Consider the following 22405-nt stretch of genomic DNA (forward strand, 5'->3'; position numbering starts at 1 on the left):
CTCTCTGTTTCCCCCAAATCTCAACTGCTCGCACCTTCCTCCTCCACTCCTCTAGGACCTCCACATGCTGAGAGAAGCACAATACACAAATCAGCATATGTCATACGGGTACATATTAGCATATAAATACCGAGAAAAAGTGAAGACATAAAAGGAGAGGAGGTTGCTCGTGGAAGTACCTATCGACTGCTGCTTGCGAAGGAAGTCGCGGATGCGGTACCGATGACCACTGCGGCACACGCATACCGCCCAACGCTACCCCCAATTGCCGGTTGCCCCAGTGTACCTACTATAATCCAGAAATATTTTTAAAACTCAAGTGTAAAGATAAATATAGAAGAAACTCAGTACATGTGCACCACTTTATTTAAACATAAAGATTAGCTTGTACTACTACATAAATGCACAAATGAGATTGTATAAGAAGACAGCAATAATGCAATTATTGTCAAAATAAGCTTGTTTCATGTATTTTCTCTTGAATGATTAAGCAAAAACAAACAATGTGCATGTATCAATATGCACAAACATTGTGAGAATTAAAAATGGGATCTTCAGATCAAAACTCAACTACATTCTAAGCAACCTGAAGGACCAAAATATTGGTACAGTTGACGAACCTGAGCATGAAGATTGTAGCTGGCTTCGATGGTGAGCGTAGCTAGCACCAGGACGTTGCGTTGGCTCATCTTGAAGGGGAAGAAAGCGATAGTGTGGTCTCTGGCAAGGTGTCACAGCAGCAGGCTGCTGGTTGTTATTCGGATAGCAAACCCTGGTAGTACTGTCTCATCCCTCATAGCACACCTGAGCATCGATATAAACATTGAATTATTAAAAACAGCAATAAAAATTCATCTCAAATGAGCAGATTAACTAGTTAAACAACAGCATGCCTTAATCATGGTACCACGTGAAGCAATGTGCACATGAAAGAGATGTTGAGTAGTTAGAGAAGTGTATTTAAGCATTATACGCAGGAAGAGATGTTGAATAGGAAGCAAAAAAACTGAATTAGCAGCTACACTTATGCTGCCAATTAACCAACCATAAATGAAGCGCATACACCTTTCACCAAAGACGCCGATGGCAGTGGCAGCAGCTGTGACACCCTAGGTGTCTGCACAGTAGAACTGCAATTATTTTATGCATCATGTGCTTACTTTGCTTGAACAAGGGTCTTATTTTAAAAATATAAGGCTAAATGTGTAAATATGATTTAATGCAAGGACCTTCCTATAGTTTAACTTGAATAGGATGGACAAATATTGCTTTTGTGGAGGGTTTATTTGTACAATTCAGTGTAATCATTACTTGGTAGGGAATTTTACTTTTCAGTCTGAATTTAAGGTGAATTTGCTTTGGAAAAGACAAAAGTCCATTAAATTCAAAATCCTTTCTATGTTTTCAAAATAACTCTTTAACCTTTGGCCAAATCAATTTTTGCACAACCTCCTGGCCCCACTCCACCCCGAGCTGGATCCCTCCTCCCCTCGCCACGCCACCCCAGTCGAGCTCCGCGGTCGCCACCTCGCCGTCGCCGTGGCCAACTCGGGGAAGAGCCCCGGCTCCCCATCTCTGGCGCACTGCAGCACCAGTGGCAGCCCCGCAACCCAATCCCCTCGCTCTCTCACCAGTTCCCTGCCCCAAAACCCCAGAACGCCGCCACCGGCCACCCGAACGCCGGCGAGCTCGAGCTCACCGTCGACCCGCCATTCCAGACCTCCTCCGCCCGTGCAGACCCCACCCCTAGCTCCGCACCGCTCTCGCGCAGGTCCCTGGCCACTCTTCTCCCACCCTCGACCGCCGGAGCACCCTCGCCACCGTTTCCCTTCGTCGCCGCGAACTGCTCCACCGCTGACAACACTGTTCCGACCATCCCCTCGGCCTCCCAAGCCCACTCACAGGTGCGCCCTGACTTGGTGAACCTCTCTGGACCCTTCACCCAGGACGCCGGCGACGAGCCCCACCGGAATCAGCCGGTCCACACCCCCCCTCTGCTCTGACTCCGGCCAAGGGCCTATCTGCTAGGATTCAAAAAGTTCTAGGGGCCTATCTGCAAGTTTTAAATCATTTTCCTTTTGTTTCTAGGCAGAACTTTGAAAATGCCTAAAAATTCAAAGAAAAATAAAAAAATCCAAATCCAAATGTTTTGGAATCTTTGTTACAATACCTATAAGTTTTGTTTCAAACACATCTTCAGTTTTGGTCTGCATGTTAATCCAAGAGAAAGAATAGAATAAATAGGCTTTAATTGTTCTAGGAGTTGTGCTCAGTAACTTCATGTGGTTTTTGGCTAGAATGTGTCTTGCAGTGTTATTAGTGCTTGGTAAAAATTTGAACTCTTTTTGACATAATTAACTAGGTCAAAGTCTTAAGATTCCTAGATCTACTAGTTTTCCTAATATATTTTTGCTGGTAGAATTATTAAAGTTCTGAGTGTGAAACTTTTTCCAAGCATATTGGTTACTAAAATCTTGCTGTTGCGCAAGTTTAGGAAATTTTAGATCTGTTTAGCTATATATTTGATTTAATGCTTGTTAAGTAGGCTTTAATTGTGATAAATAGTTTCTTTGCTTAGAAAAATCTGAGAATTTTTGTGGAGCTCTATTTTGGGCATATGTTCATTTCTGTAAAATTTAGGATCCATAAATGTTATAGAAATTTCTATACTAATTAGTTTTGACATATGTGGTTTAATTTTGTCAAAATTATTACTTCTGTTTTATGCCTAGATAAATTCTAAAAAATTTATCGGACGTTCATAAGCATATGAAGCCTGTTCTTAGAAATTTTGAGCTTTATAAGTGTTATAGTTTGTTCTATAAAAATTAATCTTTTTCTAGGTGTTGTCAGAGTAAATGTTTTATTCTGAATAATTGGCTGCATGAAATGACATGAAATTTACATGATAGATTTCTATCTGTACTTCCTATTTGAAGTAATTTTGCTGAGTTTAAATTCTATTTGTGTGCTGGGTTACTTATTTCTTAACAAACCATGATTTATTTGCTATATGAACTAACTAAAACTTACTTTGTGAAGATAATCAAGTTGTCTTGTGAGGTTAATTATGTTGTTTTGTGTAGTAATACATGTTACATAACTATTCTATAAACAATTGCCCATATGTTAAGTTATGTTTGCTAGTTGTTAGACTGCAACTTTATCATGAAGTGTGTGTAATTGTAATACCGTTTCTTGCATCACATATAGATACAACTGTTTTAGCGGACGGGACGTACGAGCTGATCCCGGAGTCCGGAGGAGGTGATCAAGAAGCCCAGCTGAACGCCACTACACTGACTGAAGACCCGGACCAAAGTCCGGAAGAGCCCAAGGCTGAGTTATCTAGTGACTACCGCGAAGGCAAGCACCAGACATAAACCCAGTATTTCAAATTATACACTTTATATACTACTTATTTGTGCATTTACAGTTCTTAGGATTTGAATTTAAACCCTAAATGCATGATCCTAGGAACCTATGTACTGAACACTAGACTTGAGTTCGAGTAATTGCTATGCTTATAGGACCGGTAAAAATCGAGTGATTGCCTGTCACTCGCGAGCTTAATAGGAGTTGCTTGTTTACTTTCTGCAATCACTATAAGGACGTCGAACGGGGTCTTGTTCGATATCATGACCTTGGGTGAGACCCCGTCTGTATTGATGAATTCTGGTAAGGTCGCGGTGTGTGGTAGCGGTGGTTAAGTGTTTAAACGTACTAGCCACGTGCCGTAAATATGGTACGCGGTAAGCCTATTAGCTGATCGGACCGGTGAGTGGATATACCTTTCACTCTCTCTTAGAGATAGGTTTTATTTATGTTTATGTTGCACAACACCACGGGTGCAGGGAGTTGGTGCCCTGTAGTCGGGGAGAGTGACCCTATCCACAAGCCGAAATGAAAGGTCAACGGTTGTTTGGGAACGACCCGACGGTGTTCCAAACGTGTGTGTTAGGTTTACCTTGCAAGGTTGGAAATCCGATTCGAATCGTCCGTCTCTCGCGGATATTGAGACTACTTGATCCCTTTGCCACACAGAGTAATAAGAGCAATGTTATTATGATCAATCTTGATGTTTGACTAAAGTTCTACCATGGTTAATTAGAAATAGTTGCTTACTTAGAATGGTTAATCAACTAGAATATTGAAAGCTAAAATGTGAAATTAAGGACCTACTCTTTATTGCTTTTCAGCAAAAGAAAAACCAGAGCCTTACAGAACCCTGCATAGTCTAGCTAAGTGGACTAAGTATATCCGTTGACGGTTAAGTCTTGCTGAGTATTAGTATAATCAGCCTTGCTGTTGAATCCTGTTTCAGGTATGAGTTTTGAGGACCAGACAGCTAGTCTGACTTGGCCCTGCTCTTTGCCCCCGGGCTGGTCCGTAGAGTGGGATCCGTCTCCGGCCGGCTATGACCCCGACGAGTGATACCTTGCTTGGGCTAGCTTGGTATACGTTTGCGACGTGTTGTAGCCGTCTTGTTTTCTTTCCTCTGCTTAACTCTGAACTTTAAACTTATGTTTTGTATAACGTTTTACTGAGTTTGAACCTGTAATAATACTTTGAACTTGTTGTAATAACTACGGTGCATGTGTTGTAAAATATATGGTTGTAATATCTCTGGACTCGCCTTCGTACGAGGTATGCTTATTCGATCCGAGATCCGGTGGTTGTATCGGGACGTTACTCGACATATCAAGAATTGTTCCGTTTGAAGTGCATTTGAGTCGGTGTTGCCTTTATGGAGATGGCCAGTGCACTTGAGCCGGGATAATTCAGGTGGTTCTGCCACAGCTGGTATCAGAGCTGCAAGTGTACACCAGAGGTGTTGGAACCTTAAAAATTGATTTCGGTATAAAATTGGACCAACAAAGTATTTATAAAACTACGTTGGTTTCGTTAAGGATTGTGCATAGAATGTAAAGCCCTAGGGACATTTAAGGGAGTTACTAGGTGGCTATCTACTTATGGTTTATATATATACTGTCAATCTTTTGCAGGTGCACTAACCGCGATTCGATAAGTTAAGAACGGTTAGAATTTATCGACTAGATATTATAAGGAGAAACGTATCTATGTTATGCCACTGTACTAACCGTGTAAGCCCAACAATAATTGGCAATTGTTTATCTTGTGAGGGCGAATAGATCGTGCATGCATAGTTTGATGATGTTTGATTTGATTCTTAGGATTTGAATTTGTTACATGAGCCTTTTTAAGGAATTTCTAGCATGGATCATCATGTATATGTCTTAGTATGGTTAAACAGTAAGTTGAGTTGAAACTTCATATTAGGAGCATGTAACACTTAGACTTTCTTGGATGTAAAAGATGGATTTGAGTCATGCTTTCATCCTTAGCCCCATCTTGATGTCATAATGATCTTTTCATTCCATAGAATCTCAAATGATGAACCAGTACCAATTGTGGTTTGTTCACTTCCTAAGTCTTGTGAAACCATATAATCTTTTGAATCAGAATCATATTTTTCCGCAGTCTTCTTAAAAGCTTTATTTGAGAAGTCTTGAGATAATCATATAACTCACATTTGAATCTTTTTGATTCAGATGGAGGACCTTCCGAGTATCTTCTGGGATGATGATGGATATTCTCATACTGATTGCCTGTACTGGGAGGGCTTTCCTAGGATTTTGTGGGATACTCTTCGTATTTTCCACTACCCAGAACCACCCCGGTACAAGGGACGACAGTTTTCTGAGGATGGAGTTCAGAAGTGCAGTGCCACCATGACCATTTCTCAGCACCCCACTTTGGCTTGGCCGTCTATTGAGATTGAGGGGGTTGGATATCGTCTTGTGGACGCTTTTGAGACAGCAGCCCTCAAAGCTATTACCACCTTCTGTGAGCACCATCCGAATGAAGTAGCCGCTTATCCTATTGGCTTGTTTCTGGCAGTCAATGCTGGCAGTGTAGAGTGGCTTTTCAGGACCACACACTTTGGTCACTTATCTGGAGATGTGGCTGATGAGACTATTCAGGCGGTGATTAGGTATATGAATGCCCAGTACCGCTATCAGGTCCTTCAGCAGAGGCACATGGATCAGGTGATGGACTTGGCCCAGACTTTTCAGCGAGGTCTTAGCCTGAGAGACACACATATTCAGGGGCTTAATGAGGCTGTTGCTGGGAGAGATAATGCCATTGCCCAGTACGAGCTTCAGGTTCTGGAGTATGGTGCTGAAATAGTGCAGCGCAACACGGTGATTGCTTTTCTTCAGGAGCAGGTTCACGAGCTCCAAATGGAGCTGGGTGATGCTATGGACCATATTGGTATGCTCCATGAGCAGCCAATATCTCCAGTTGTTCTAGCCGAGCCTGCAGCAGAAGAAGAAGACCCAGACGAGATTGAGGGAGTCTCAGAGATAGATTCCGAGCACGCGCCTGCCGAGCCTAACCCTCATCCAGACGACTCTTCCCCCAGCAGTGCTTCCTCTGTGGGCAACCTCGACGACTTCTAGGCATCTTAGGATGGCCCTAGATAGCATGTGATCTTCCTTGTTGTAGTATATGTAAATAGGGAATGAAATGTTGTAAAATAGTCCTAGGAAGGAGTACCACTTGTTGTAGCATATGTGATAAGGAAGTGTGATGCTAGGTTTGTAATATAAAGACTACCTTGGATGTAATATAAGTAGTGACTACTAGTTTGGAAATCATGACCTTTCTGCTTGCCGAATTTTTATCTCTTCATCTGTGCATTATTAGGTTGTTTGATGAATACCAAAGTTGTAACCTGGGTGTTCACCAAATTTTAGCCTATTTGGATCTGTGTAGCTATATTTATAGTCAAAACACTACCATGATCTCTGTTGAAAAACTGCATAGCACAGAATGACAAAAAGTGAATTTTTAGGTTACCTTCCTTACTGTTTTGCTTCTGGAGTTGAATACCGAAATGATAGAGTACGAAGTTATCTAACAGCTGACCAATTTTGAGCTATGTTGTTTGAGCACATGTGTGTTATACATATTGTGTTACACCGCATTTTGTTAAATTCTGCTGATTTTATTTTACTATCCAATGTATGATCATTGCACATACATTGATTTTGGGAGCAAGGATAATGTATCTAATGGATGTCTTCCATAATTACAGATGGTTGGTCATACCGTGGATCGCCCGAAGGCTTCGGCCGTGAAACCGACAGTGGATCTCAGCAGCCGAATCTGGCCGAGCTAATGGCTATGCAAACCGAATTGCTTCGTCAGCTGGTGCAAGGGCAGCAGAATCCGCAACGCCAACAGCAGCGTGGAGGACGTGATAAGCAACCAACGGGTTACCAAGAATTCTTTGGTACCCAACCTCCACTGTTCAGCCGAACTGATGAACCATTGGACGCCGATGCTTGGCTCCGTACTATTGAGTCCAAGTTTGCCTTGCTAGCAGTACCTTGTGCTGATGCGAACAAGGCTCATTTCGCCGCCCAGCAGCTTCGTGGCACCGCTCGCATTTGGTGGGATCACTATTGTGCTATGCAGCCTGCTGGACATGTTATCTCTTGGGAGGAATTCCGGAATGCCTTTAGGACACATCATATTCCTGAGGGACTGATTGAGAGGAAGTTGGATGAATTCTTGGCTTTGAATCAAGGGACCCGCACTGTTCTTCAGTATGCACATGTCTTCAATCATTTGTGCCAGTACGCGGGCCATCATGCGGATACTGACGCCAAGAAGCGTGACCGTTTTCGCCGTGGCCTCAACACCAAGCTCAAGGAACGCCTGAACCTTGTTCAACCAGATACTTATAATGAGCTGGTCAACATGGCCATTACTCAAGAAGATTGTATCGCCGCGCACCGTATCGAGAAGAAGCGAAAGGCACCAACGGGACCCTCGAGTGCTCAGCCACCGAGGTATCGTCTGGTGCAGAATACTCCACCAAGAGCTCCAGAGAGAAATGCCCCAACGGGCAGGTTTGTTGTTAGGCCACCTCAGCAACAGGGAGGATTCAGACCTCCAGTCTTTCAGCAGCCGCAGCTGTTTGGCCCAAGGGCAAATACCCCACAGTTCAATCGCGGGAACGACGACAATCAATGTTTCAATTGTGGCAGTACTTCCCATTTCGCCAAGAATTGCCCGCAACCCAAGAAGTCTTACCCAGGGCAGAACTCCAAACAGAACAACAAGGGCAAGGGCAAGAAGCAAATGGTGCAAGTCCGACAGGGGCGAGTTAATTTTACTACTCTGGCAGAGCTTCCCGAAGGAGCACCAGTCATGTCGGGTACTTTCTCTATCCACAATAAACCTGCAGTCATATTATTTGATTCTGGTGCAACTCATAGTATTATAAGTGCCAAATTTGGAGCAAGGGTAGGATTGGATTTTTGTCATACCAAGAGATCTTACATGATAGCAACCCCTGGTGGGAAGATAGCTTCCAATCAAATCATTAGACACGTGCCAATTAAGTTGGGTAGTAAATTGATAAAGACACGTGCCAATTACATGATAGCATGGATGTTATTTTGGGCCTGGATTGGATGACTAGCCATAAAGTATTGTTAGATATCTCTTCTCGAGCTATTGAGATAGATTCACCTTATCAAGGAGCCACCATACTCTATCTGCCACAACGAGAGCGCTTCAACTCTTGTGCCTATGCCATAAAAGAAATTAAAATTGAAGATATTCCTATTGTGTGTAAGTATGCGGATGTATTTTCAGATGACTTGCCTGGAATGCCCCTGATAGATATATCGAATTCGTTATCGAGCCTCAACCCGATATCGCCCCTATTTCTAAGAGACCATATCGTATGCCTCCAAATGAGTTGGCAGAATTGAAAATCCAACTTCAAGACCTTCTTGACAAGGGTTTTATACGTCCGAGTGCTTCACCATGGGGATGTCCAGCCCTATTTGTAAAGAAGGACAACAGTTTGAGGCTATGTGTTGATTATCGACCACTCAATGCGGTCACTATGAAAAACAAGTATTCTCTTCCCCGCATTGATATCCTGTTTGATCAGCTAGCTGGAGCCAAGATTTTCTCTAAGATCGATCTTCGTTTTGGCTACCATCAAATAAAGATCAAGCCATGTGACATTCCGAAAATAGATTTCTCGACCAGATATGGACTCTATGAATATCTGGTTATGTCTTTAGGTCTTACCGATGCCCCGGCATACTTTATGTACCTGATGAATTCAATCTTCATGTCAGAGCTTGATAAATTCGTCGTGGTGTTCATCGATGACATTTTGATCTACTCCAAGAATGAAGAAGATCATGTTCAACATTTATGCATTGTTCTTCAGCGATTACGAGATCATCACCTTTATGCCAAATTCTCCAAGTGTGAATTTTGGCTGGATAGTGTGAAATTTTTGGGTCATACTATCTCCAGTGAAGGTATATCTGTTGATCCAGCTAAAGTGCAAGAAGTGATGGATTGGGAACCTCCTACTTCAGTTCATCAGATTCGCAGTTTTCTCGGTTTAGCTGGATACTATCGTTGATTCATTCATGATTTCTCCAGAATAGCCAAGCCCATGACGGAGTTGTTAAAGAAATGAGTGAAATTTATTTGGAATGATAAATGTGAAGAAGCCTTTCAAACTCTCAAAGCGCGACTAACTACTGTTCCAGTGCTGGCTACACCGGACAGTACCAAACCTTTTGATATATATTGTGATGCTTCTGGTACGGGACTTGGTTGTGTACTTATGCAAGACAACTGGGTGATCGCTTATGCATCAAGAGCTCTCCGGAATTATGAGAAGAACTATCCAACACATGATCTGGAGTTAGCAGCTGTCATACATGCTCTTAAGCTCTGGAGACATCATCTTATGGGAATTCATTGTAACATTTACACTGACCATAAGAGCCTCAAGTATATCTTCACCCAAGATGATCTCAACATGAGGCAGAGATGCTAGCTAGAGTTGATAAAGGACTATGATTTAGAAGTGCACTATCATCCAGGAAAGGCTAATGTGGTTACTTTGCTTGAACAAGGGTCTTATTTTAAAAATATAAGGCTAAATGTGTAAATATGATTTAATGCAAGGACCTTCCTATAGTTTAATTTGAATAGGATGGACAAATATTGCTTTTGTGGAGGGTTTATTTGTAAAATTTAGTGTAATCATTACTTGGCAGGGAATTTTACTTTTCAGTCTGAATTTAAGGTGAATTTGCTTTGGAAAAGACAAAAATCCATTAAATTCAAAATCTTTTCTATGTTTTCAAAATAACTCTTTAACCTTTGGTCAAATCAATTTTTTCACAACACCAAAGTTCTAGATCTTGAAAAGTTGAACAACTTTCATGTGGGGCACTTTTTCATTTGAGCCCTAGTTTAGGAGTTATTTTTGTTTTACAGCTGAACTTTTCAGAAATTGCAAAATAGTCCAGCTCTCTTCTTCCACCTCCCTCCCTCTCTGCTTCCTCTGCCGCCGGCGCAGAGCGGCGCTGCCCGCCGCCGAGGAGGGCCGCAGGCCACCTTCTACTGCTCCACCGCCACACGCGGCACCCCACAACCTCCTGGCCCCACTCCACCCCGCGCTGGATCCCTCCTCCCCTCACCACGGCACCCCAGTCGAGCTCCGCGGCCACCACCTCGCCGTCGCCGTGGCTAGCTCGGGGAAGAGCCCCGGCTCCCCATCTCTCGCGCGCTTCAGCACCAGTGGCAGCCCCGCAACCCAATCCCCTCGCTCTCTTACTAGTTCCCTGCCCCAAAACCCCAGAACGCCGCCACCAGCCACCCGAACGCCGGCGAGCTCGAGCTCACCGTTGACCCGCCATTCCAGACATCCTCCGTCCGCGCAGACCTCACCTCTAGCTCCGCATCACTCTTGCGCAGCTCCCCGGCCACTCCTCACCCACCCTTAACCGTCAGACCACCCTCGCCGCCGTGAACTACTCCACCGCTGACAACACTGTTCCGACCATCCCCTCGGCCTCCCAAGCCCACTCACAGGTGCGCCCTGACCTGGTGAACCTCTCTGGACCCTTCACCCACGCCGCCGGTGACGAGCCCGCCGGAATAGGCCGGTCAACACCCCCCTCTGCTCTGACTTCGGCCAAGGGCCTATCTGCTAGGATTCAAAAACTTCTAAGGGCCTATCTGCAAGTTTTAAATCCTTTTCCTTTTGTTTCTAGGCTAAACTTTGAAAATGTCTAGAAATTCATAGAAAAATAAAAAAAATACAAATCCAAATGTTTTGGAATCCTTGTTACAAGACCTACAAGTTTTGTTACAAACACATCTTCAGTTTTGGTCTGCATGTTAATCCAAGAAAAAGAATAGAATAAATAGGCTTTAATTGTTCTAGGAGTTGTAGTCAGGAACTTAATGTGGTTTTGGGCTAGAATGTGTCTTGTAGTGTTATTAGTGCCTGGTAAAAATTTGAACTCTTTTTGACATCATTAACTAGGTCAAAGTTTCAAGATTTCTAGATCTACTAGTTTTGCTAATATATTTTTGCTGGTAGAATTATTCCACTGGATTTTGTACATTTTAACTTTATCCCTTCTGGTACTTCTTTCTTTGGTGTCAAGAACTCTGAGTGAATACTCAGCATAAGATAGATCGGTTTCAATTTCGATATCTTGTGGTTTAATGATCTCAGTGGGCATTTTGATGCACTTCTTGAGTTGAGAGATATGGAAGACATTATGAATGGCGGCCAACTGAGAAGGAAGACGGATTCGGTAAGCAACTGGACCACAAGTTTCGATGATTTCAAATGGTCCGATGTATCGGGGTGCCAATTTCCCTTTTATGCCGAAGCGTTGAACACCTCTAGTAGGAGATGCTCGCAGATATACGAAATCCCCTACCTTGAACTGTAAAGGTTCTCTTCTTTTATCTGCATAACTTTTCTGTCTTGATTAGGCTACTTTAAGATTAGTCTGGATAACTTTGACTTTTTCTTCTGCCTCAATGAATAGATCTGGCCCAAAGACTTTGTGTTCTCCGGCTTGTGACCAACTCAAAGGAGTTCGACACCTTCGACCGTATAACGCTTCAAATGGTGCCATTTGCAAGCTGGATTGATAATTGTTATTATATGAGAACTCTGCCAGTGCTAGGCATTTATCCTAGTTCTTGCCATATTGAATAGCACATGCCCTCAACATATCTTCAAGGATTTGATTTATTCGATCAGTTTGCCCATCTGTTTGTGGATGATAGGCTGAACTACGAATCAATTTGGTTCCAAGGGATTCTTGCAATTGTTCCCAGAAATATGCAATGAACTGCGCTCCACGATCAGAAATGATCGTCTTTGGAACTCCATGCAGACGAACAATCTGGTCAAGATAGATCTCTGCATACTTCTTGGCAGAATAAGTTGTATTCACAGGAATAAAATGAGCGGTCTTGGTGAGTCTATCAACGATTACCCAAATAGAATCATGCTTCTGAGAAGTGTTGGGTAAGCCAACGATAAAATCCATACTGATGCCCTCCCATTTCCAGGATGGAATGGGTAAAGGTTGGAGAGTACCAGCTACTTTCAAGTGACTAGCATTAACTCTTTGACAGACATCACACTCAGAAACATATTTGGCGATCTCTCTTTTCATTCGAGTCCACCAGAAATTCTGTTTAAGATCCTGATACATCTTGGTACTACTGGGATGAATAGAAAACTTCGATAGATGTGCATCATCAAGGATTTGTTTTCTAAGCTGGTGATTCTTGGGTACAACAAGACGAAATTCAAACCACAAAACTCCTTTATGATCCACACGGAAACATTTGTACTTTGCTTCTCCCTGGGATAGCTTTTCCTTGATGATTTTGATACCTTCATCATGTAATTGTGCCATGATGATGCTATCATGAAGCGTAGGCTCGACAATTATATGGTTCAGACTTCCTTGAGGTACCATTTCTAGATTTAGTTTCATCATTTCCTGGCATAGAGTTTCGTTGAATGGCTCTACAGATAGACAATGGCATTGTGACTTGCGGATGAGTGCATCCGCAACCACATTAGCCTTTCCTGGATGATAGTGCATGTCGGGTGGTAAACCCAGCCGGGTGGCAGAATGCACCCGCCTAAGCCCTGAGGGAGAATGAACTCGGGGGGTAACTAGGATTAGTCTGATCTAGATGCAAGAACACGATGAACACAGAAGGTTTAGAGTGGTTCGGGCCGCCGGAGCGTAATACCCTATATCCACTGTGTGTTGTATTGCCTGTGCTCACAAGAGATTGCTCGAGAGTGGTTCTAGCTGCTGAGCTGAGAGTGTGAGGGAGAGAGTCTGAGTCAACTTGTTCTGAAACTAGTGTGTGCTCCCCTTTCATAGTCAAAGGGAGGCACGTACATAGCCGTTGGGACCCCGACAGGTAGGTCCAATGTGCATGTATTTAAATAACATAACGCCTAGCTCTATTATGGTGCTACGCTTGGGGAAGATCTTATTCCGGGATTTCGCTGCCTCGTCCGCATGGGTGTACTAACCGGCGTAGACCCTCCGATCGGCGTGGTCTTGCCCTATCATGTTGGTGCGGCGCTTGCAGCTAGCCGGGTAGGCTGCGCCACGCATGCTGTTCATGCCGCGTAGCTTGCGGTGTAGGCGGCATGATGGAAAGGGTCGTGCCGTCGCATCCATTTAATGCGGCAGACTAACGTGCACCGCGCGCGCGGCGCCTGCGGCTGCACTGTGCACCTTGGTAATACGCGACCAATAGTGGAGTTTGACAAAAGCCGCCCCGTGCTCTGCGGCAACAGAGCACGCCTCAGCCTCCCGCATTAAATGCGGTGGTTGGGCGAGTCTTCCGGCGGAAGACTCGTGCCCGCGCCCGCGGATACATGGCGGCTCCGGACCCCTCCTGGATGAAATGCTGGTTCCCCACGCGTCGGGGGGTCCGGATGGCATGGGGGGTCCGGGGACCCCCGACTATCTGCGCCAGGCGCTGCCTTCTCTGGGACATGTGGCATCACCGGACCCTCCCCCGAGAAGAGAGCAGGTCCTGGGCCGCTGACCCAGCGAGGTGGACTCCGGACCGCAGGGGTCCGACTGCTCTGCTCTTCAGCGCGTAGTTTAGGATAACTACGCGAGTCCTTGCCCAGACGCAGTAGGAGGGGGTACCCCGGTCCCGGGGTACCGACAGTGCACTTCTAAATCATAGTCCTTTATCAATTCTAGCCAGCGTCTCTGTCTCATGTTGAGATTAGCTTGGGTGAAGATATACTTGAGGCTCTTATGGTCAGTGTAAATGTTACAATGAGTTTCCATAAGATGATGTCTCCAGAGCTTAAGAGCATGTATGACAGCTGCTAACTCCAGATCATGTGTTGGATAGTTCTTCTCATAATTCCGGAGAGCTCTTGATGCATAAGCGATCACCCGGTTGTCTTGCATAAGTACACAACCAAGTCCCGTACCAGAAGCATCACAATAGACATCAAAATGTTTGGTACTATCCGGTGTAGCCAGTACTGGAGCAGTAGTTTGTCGCGCTTTGAGAGTTTGAAAGACTTCTTCACATTTATCATTCCAAATAAATTTCACTCCTTTCTTTAACAACTCCGTCATGGGCTTGGCTATTCTGGAAAAATCAGGAATGAATTGACGATAGTATCCAGCTAAACCGAGAAAACTGCGAATCTGATAAACTGAAGTAGGAGGTTCCCAATCCATCACTTCTTGCACTTTAGCTAGATCAACAGATATACCTTCACTGGAGATAGTATGACCCAAAAATTTCACACTATCCAGCCAAAATTCACCCTTGGAGAATTTGGCATAAAGTTGATGATCTCGTAATCGTTGAAGAACTATTCGTAAGTGCTGAGCATGATCTTCTTCATTCTTGGAGTAGATCAAAATGTCATCGATGAACACCATAACGAATTTATCAAGCTCCGGCATGAAGACTGAATTCATCAGGTACATAAAGTATGTCGGGGCATTAGTAAGACCAAAAGACATAACCAGATATTCATAGAGTCCATATCTGGTCGAGAAAGCTGTTTTCAGAATATCACTGGGCTTGATCTTTATTTGATGGTAACCAAAACGAAGATCAATCTTAGAGAAAATTATGGCTCCAGCAAACTGATCAAACAGGAAGAGGATACTTGTTTTTAATAGTGACCGCATTGAGTGGTCGATAATCAACACATAGCCTCAAACTGTTGTCCTTCTTCTTCACAAATAGGGCTGGACATCCCCATGGTGAAACACTCGGACGTATAAAACCCATGTCAAGAAGGTCTTGAAGTTAGATTTTCAATTCTGCCAACTCATTTGGAGGCATACGGTACGGTCTCTTAGAAATAGGGGCGGTACCGGGTTGAAGCTCGATAACGAATTCGATATCTCTATCAATTTGCTACCCAACTTAATTGGCATGTGTCTAATGATTTGATTGGAAGCTATCTTCCCACCAGGGGTTGCTATCATGTAAGATCTCTTGGTATGACAAAAATCCAATCCTACCCTTGCTCCAAATTTGACACTTATAATACTATTGGTTGCACCAGAATCAAATAATTTGACTGCGGGTTTATTGTGGATAGATAAAGTACCCGACATGACTGGTGCTCCTTCGGGAAGTTCTGCAAGAGTAGTAAAATTAACTCGCCCCTGTCGGTTTGCATGGCCATTAGCTCGGCCAGATTCGGCTACTGAGATCCACTGCCGGTTTCACGGCCGAAGCCTTCGGGCGATCCACGAGTATGACCAACCATCTGTAATTATGGAAGACATCCATTAGATATATGGTAGTGTTTTGACTATAAATATAGCTACACAGATCTAAATAGGCTAAAATTTGGTGAACACCCAAGTTACAAAATTTGCAATAACTCTAGTATTTATCAAACAACGTAATAATGCACAGATGAAGAGATAAAAATTCGGCAAGCAGAAAGGTCATGATTTCCAAACTGGTAGTCACTACTTATATTACATCCAAGGTAGTCTTTATATTACAAACCTAGCATCACACTTCCTTATCACATATGCTACAACAAGTGGTACTCCTTCCTAGGACTATTTTACAACATTTCATTTCCTATTTACATATACTACAACAAGGAAGATCACATGCTATCTAGGACCATCCTAAGATGCCTAGAAGTCGTCGAGGTTGCCCATAGAGGAAGCACTGCCGGGGGAAGAGTCGTCTGGCTGAGGGTTAGGCTCGGCAGGCGCGTGCTCGGAATCTATCTCTGAGACTCCCTCAATCTCGTCTGGGTCTTCTTCTTCTGCTGCAGGCTCGGCTGGGACAACTGGAGATATTGGCTGCTCATGGAGCATACCAATATGGTCCATAGCATCACCCAGCTCCATTTGGAGCTCGTGAACCTGCTCCTGAAGAAAAGCAATCACCGTGTTGCGCTGCACTATTTCAGCACCATGCTCCAGAACCTGAAGCTCGTACTGGGCAATGGCGTTATCTCTCCCAGCAACAGCCTCATTAAGCCCCAGAATATGTGTGTCTCTCAGGCTAAGACCTCGCTGAAAAGTCTGGGCCAAGTCCATCACCTGATCCATGTGCCTCTGCTGAAGGACCTGATAGCGGTACTGGGCATTCATATACCTAATCACCGCCTGAATAGTCTCATCAGCCACATCTCTAGATAAGTGACCAAAGTGTGTGGTCCTGAAAAGCCACTCTACGCTGCCAGCATTGACTACCGGAGACAAGCCAAAAGGATAAGCGGCTACTTCATTCGGATGGTGCTCACAGAAGGTGGTAATAGCTTTGAGGGCTGCTGTCTCAAAAGCGTCCACAAGACGATATCCAACCCCCTCAATCTCAATAGACGGCCAAGCCAAAGTGGGGTGCTGAGAAATGGTCAAGGTGGCACTGCACTTCTGAACTCCATCCTCAGAAAACTGTCGTCCCTTGTACCGGGGTGGTTCTGGGTAGTGGAAAATACGAAGAGTATCCCACAAAATCCTAGGAAAGCCCTCCCAGTACAGGCAATCAGTATGAGCATATCCATCATCATCCCAGAAGATACTCGGAAGGTCCTCCATCTAAATCAAAAAGATTCAAATGTGAGTTATATGATTATCTCAAGACTTCTCAAATAAAGCTTTTAAGAAGACTGGGGAAAAATATGATTCTGATTCAAAAGATTATATGGTTTCACAAGACTTAGGACGTGAACAAACCACAATTGGTACTGGTTCATCATTTGAGATTCTATGGAATGAAAAGATCATTATGACATCAAGATGGGGCTAAGGATGAAAGCATGACTCAAATCCATCTTTTACATCCAAGAAAGTCTAAGTGTTACATGCTCCTAATATGAAGTTTCAACTCAACTTACTGTTTAACCATACTAAGACATATACATGATGATCCATGCTAGAAATTCCTTAAAAAGGCTCATGTAACAAATTCAAATCCTAAGAATCAAATCAAACATCATCAAACTATGCATGCACGATCTATTCGCCCTCACAATATAAACAATTGCCAATTATTGTTGGGCTTACGCGATTAGTACGGTGGCATAACATAGATACGTCTCTCCTTATAATATCTAGTCGATAAATTCTAACCGTTCTTAACTTATCAAATCGCGGTTAGTGCACCTGCAAAAGATTGACAGTATATATATATATATATATATATATATATATATATATATATATGCATTGAACCTTTCATGCCAGCACACATGAAAGCGTTCCCATATATTACCGCTCACTATAGAAGCGGCATCCATGCGTCCAACACTGCATGGACAGTGCTCATACGCTACCGGGGTAACGTATTCACGAGGCACTTTTACTCCCAATATAATCGACCGATGGTCAGTATATTGGCAGTAGCTCGAGTAGGCCACTGCTTGAGCGCAGCGTTCGGTTCGCATCACCGATGGGAAGGTCAGACTCCCTCAGCTGTCTGAGTATACTTTACTCCCAATATAGCCAACTGATAATTGGTATATTGGCAGTACCTCAAGTAAGCCACTGCTTGAGGGCAGCGTTCGGCTCGCATCACCGACGGGAATGTCAGACTCCCTCAGCTGACTGAGGATCCTTACCTTCTTACCTTAGCGTAGGTGCGTCGTTATAGAATTTAAAAGATTGATTGTGCACAAAAGTAAAGTTTGACAGAAATGTAAAGTGCTGGAAGTCAGATATAAATAAACCGTAAGTAGATAGCCACCTAGTAACTCCCTTAAATGTCCCTAGGGCTTTACATTCTATGCACAATCCTTAACGAAACCAATGTAGTTTTATAAATACTTTGTTGGTCCAAATTTATACCGAAATCAATTTTTAAGGTTCCAACACCTCTGGTGTACACTTGCAGCTCTGATACCAGCTGTGGCAGAACCACCTGAATTATCCCGGCTCAAGTGCGCTGGCCATCTCCATAAAGGCAACACCGACTCAAACGCACTTCAAACGGAACAATTCTTGGTATGTCGGGTAACGTCCCGATACAACCACCGGATCTCGGATCGAAGAAGCATATCTCGTACGAAGGCGAGTCCAGAGATATTACAACCATATATTTTACAACACAGGCATTGTAGTTATTACAACAAGTTCAAAGTATTATTACAGGTCCAAACTTAGTAAAACGTTATACAAAACATAAGTTTAAAGTTCAGAGTTAAGCAGAGGAAAGAAAACAAGACGGCTACAACACGTCGCAAAAGTATGCCAAGCTAGCCCAAGTAAGGTATCACTCGTCGGGGTCATAGCCGGCCGGAGACGGATCCCACTCTACGGACCAGCCAGGGGCAAAGAGCAGGGCCAAGTCAGACTAGCGGTCTGGTCCTCAAAACTCATACCTGAAACAGGATTCAACAGCAAGGCTGATTATACTAATACTCAGCAAGACTTAACCGTCAACGGATATATTTAGTCCGCATAGCTAGACTATGCAGGGTTCTGTAAGGCTCTGGTTTTTCTTTTGCTGAAAAGCAATAAAGAGTAGGTCCTTAATTTCACATTTTAGCTTTCAATATTCTAGTTGATTAACCATTCTAAGTAAGCAACTATTTCTAATTAACCATGGTAGAACTTTAGTCAAACATCAAGATTGATCATAATAACATTGCTCTTATTACTCTGTGTGGCAAAGAGATCAAGTAGTCTCAATATCCGCGAGAGACGGACGATTCGAATCGGATTTCCATCCTTGCAAGGTAAACCTAACACACACGTTTGGAACACCGTCGGGTCGTTCCCAAACAACCGTTGACCTTTCATTCCGGCTTGTGGATAGGGTCACTCTCCCCGACTACAGGGCACCAACTCCCTCCCTGCACCAGTGGTGTTGCGCAACATAAACATAAATAAAACCTATCTCTAAGAGAGAGTGAAAGGTATATCCACTCACCGGTCCGATCAGCTACTAGGCTTACCGCGTACCATATTTACGGCATGTGGCTAGTACGTTCAAACACTTAACCACTGCTACCACACACCGCGACCTTAACAGAATTTATCAATACAGACGGGGTCTCACCCAAGGTCATGATATCGAACATGACCCCGTCTGACGTCCTTATAGTGATTGCAGAAAGTAAACAAGCAACTCCTATTAAGCTCGCGAGTGACAGGCAATCACTCGACTTTTACCGGTCTTATAAGCATAGCAATTACTTGAACTCAAGTCTAGTGTTCAGTACATAGGTTCCTAGGATCATGCATCTAGGGTTTCAATTCAAATCCTAAGAACTGTAAATGCGCAATTAAGTAGTATATAAAGTGTATAATTTGAAATACTGGGTTTATGTCCAGGACTTGCCTTCGCGGTAGTCACTAGCTAACTCAGCCTTGGGCTCTTCTGGACTTTGGTTCGGGTCTTCAGTCAGTGTAGTGGCGTTCAGCTGGGCTTCTTGATCACCTCCTTCGGACTCCGGGATCAGCTCGTATGTCCCGTCTGCTAAAATAGTTGTATCTATATGTGATGCAAAAAACGGTATTACAATTACACTCAGAACTTTAATAATTCTACCAGCAAAAATATATTAGCAAAACTAGTAGATCTAGGAATCTTGAAACTTTAACCTAGTTAATGATGTCAAAAAGAGTTCAAATTTTTACCAGGCACTAATAACACTGCAAGACACAGTCTAGCCAAAAACCACATGAAGTTACTGAGTACAACTCCTAGAATAATTAAAGCCTATTTATTCTATTCTTTTTCTTGGATTAACATGCAGACCAAAACTGAAGATGTATATGTAGCAAAACTTGTAGGTCTTGTAACAAGGATTCCAAAACATTTGGATTTGTAATTTTTTTGATTTTTCTATGAATTTCTAGGCATTTTCAAAGTTTAGCCTAGAAACAAAAGGAAAATGATTTAAAACTTGCAGATAGGCCCTTAGAAGTTTTTGAATCCTAGCAGATAGGCTCTTGGCCGGAGTCAGAGCAGAGGGGGGTGTTGACCGGCCGATTCCGGTGGGGCTCGTCACCGGCGGCATGGGTGAAGGGTCCAGAGAGGTTCACCAGGTCAGGGCGCACCTGTGAGTGGGCTTGGGAGGCCGAGGGGATGGTCGGAACAGTGTTGTCAGCGGTGGAGCAGTTCGCGGCGGCGAAGGGAAACGACGGCGAGGGTGCTCCGGCGGTCAAGGGTGGGAGAGGAGTGGCCGGGGAGCTGCGCGAGAGCGATGTAGAGCTAGGGGTGGGGTCTGCGTGGGTGGAGGAGGTCTGGAATGGCGTGTCAATGGTGAGCTCGAGCTCGCCGGCGTTAGGGTGGCCAGTGGCGGCGTTCTGGGGTTTTGGGGCAGAGAACTAGTAAGAGAGCGAGGGGATTGGGTTGCGGGGCTGCCACTGGTGCTGAAGCGCGCGAGAGATGGGGAGCCAAGGCTCTTCCCCGAGTTGGCCAAGGCGACGGCGAGGTGGCGGCCGCGGAGCTCGACTGGGGTGGCGTGGTGAGGGGAGGAGGGATCCAGCGCGGGGTGGATTGGGGCCAGGAGGTTGCGGGGGTGCCGCGTGTGGCGGTGGAGCAGCAGGAGGTGGCCTGCGGCCCTCCTCGGCGGCCTGCACCGCTCTGCGCCGGCGGCAGAGGAAGTAGAGAGGGAGAGATGTGGAAGAAGAGAGCTGGACTATTATGCAATTTCTGAAAAGTTCAGGGGTCCTACTGTAAAACAAAAATAACTCCTAAACTAGGGCTCAAATGAAAAAGTTCCCAACATGAAAGTTGTTCAACTTTTCAAGATCTACAACTTTGGTGTTGTGCAAAAATTGATTTTACCAAAGGTTAAAGAGTTATTTTGAAAAAATAGAAAGGATTTTGAATTTAATGGACTTTTGTCTTTTCCAAAGCAAATTCACCTTAAATTCAAACTGAAATGTAAAATTCCCTGCCAAGTAATGATTACACTGTATTTTACAAATAAACCCTCCACAAAAGCAATATTTGTCAAACAGATTCAGAAAATCTTATGCCAGGTCCAAATTTTTTTATATGCCAAACAGATTCATCTGAACTGATTCTCAAAAAAAAAAGAGGCCCATTCTACTACAACAATTACTAATCCACCATGTCTGAATTTTTTGGACTATGCCAAACAGCTTCATCTGAACTAAATTTAGGGACAACTAAAGCATGAGCATATTGCAACCATGTATATGACTAAATTGGTATGTGACGGAAGCATGTAGTTTACTGAATTAACAGCCATACCGAAGCATAGATGTGACTGAATCTAGACAAAACTGAAGCACACAGCAGCACAATCAAGAATCCTTGAATCATATATTCAGAGTTTCAAGTACTGGTACAGGTAGTAAACTTGTAATAACTTCATGCTAGTAATATAATTGTAGCCTATATTTGCTAAATTGGACACCTAGGTACTGCATGGTAGTAATGAACAGCTACTTCATCCGTAGCATAAATTGTTGTGAACCAATGAAACAAAACAGTGTTGTGAATCTCAACTCACCAGAAAAAACGTTTCTCCTCTAAAATAGTTAAGGGTGCATTTAGGCAATATACACAGCAAGAGATGTTGAATATGAAGCAAAAAACTGAATGAGCAGGTACACTTATGCAGCCAATTAACCAACCAAAACTGTAGGACCGGCAAGCACAAACATCATCCATAAATGAAGTGCATACCTGCTACCACCAAGTACCTGCCGGTTAGTCGTGTTCTCGATGCCGGTCGGTGCAGGCTGCTCTTTCACCTTGGACAACCCGTAGCTCAGATCAGCCTAAACAGGAACCGGATCAACAAGCAGTGCAAGAAATAATATATACAACAAATTAGTGACCTGCTATAAGAAATCAAATAAAAAATTCCTCAGAGAGAGAGAGTGAGCGGACAACGACTCACTGTGGCTGGATGCGACGGTCATGAGGTCGCGATCGGAATGGGGCAAGCTCGCGCTTTGCCGTTGTGGCGGAGCTCGTAGCTTGTCAACGGCCAAGTCCACCTGTGGATCGATGACACCACGAGCTCGTCGCTGAAGCA

At 44.0% G+C, this 22405-nt stretch overlaps 1 long non-coding RNA gene across 1 annotated transcript; it reads right to left on the minus strand.

The window, feature by feature from the left end:
* Positions 1–181: 181 nt before the first annotated feature.
* LOC120710418 lies at positions 182–22164 on the minus strand. The gene is made up of 3 exons (XR_005689886.1): positions 22051–22164; positions 621–804; positions 182–289 (listed from the first exon to the last, which is right to left on the minus strand). It is a non-coding gene; the product is annotated as an uncharacterized LOC120710418 (long non-coding RNA).
* Between the last annotated feature and the right edge of the window lie 241 nt (positions 22165–22405).

This window comes from Panicum virgatum, chromosome 5K (assembly GCF_016808335.1).
Source record: "Panicum virgatum strain AP13 chromosome 5K, P.virgatum_v5, whole genome shotgun sequence".
NCBI classification, from domain to species: Eukaryota; Viridiplantae; Streptophyta; class Magnoliopsida; order Poales; family Poaceae; genus Panicum; species Panicum virgatum.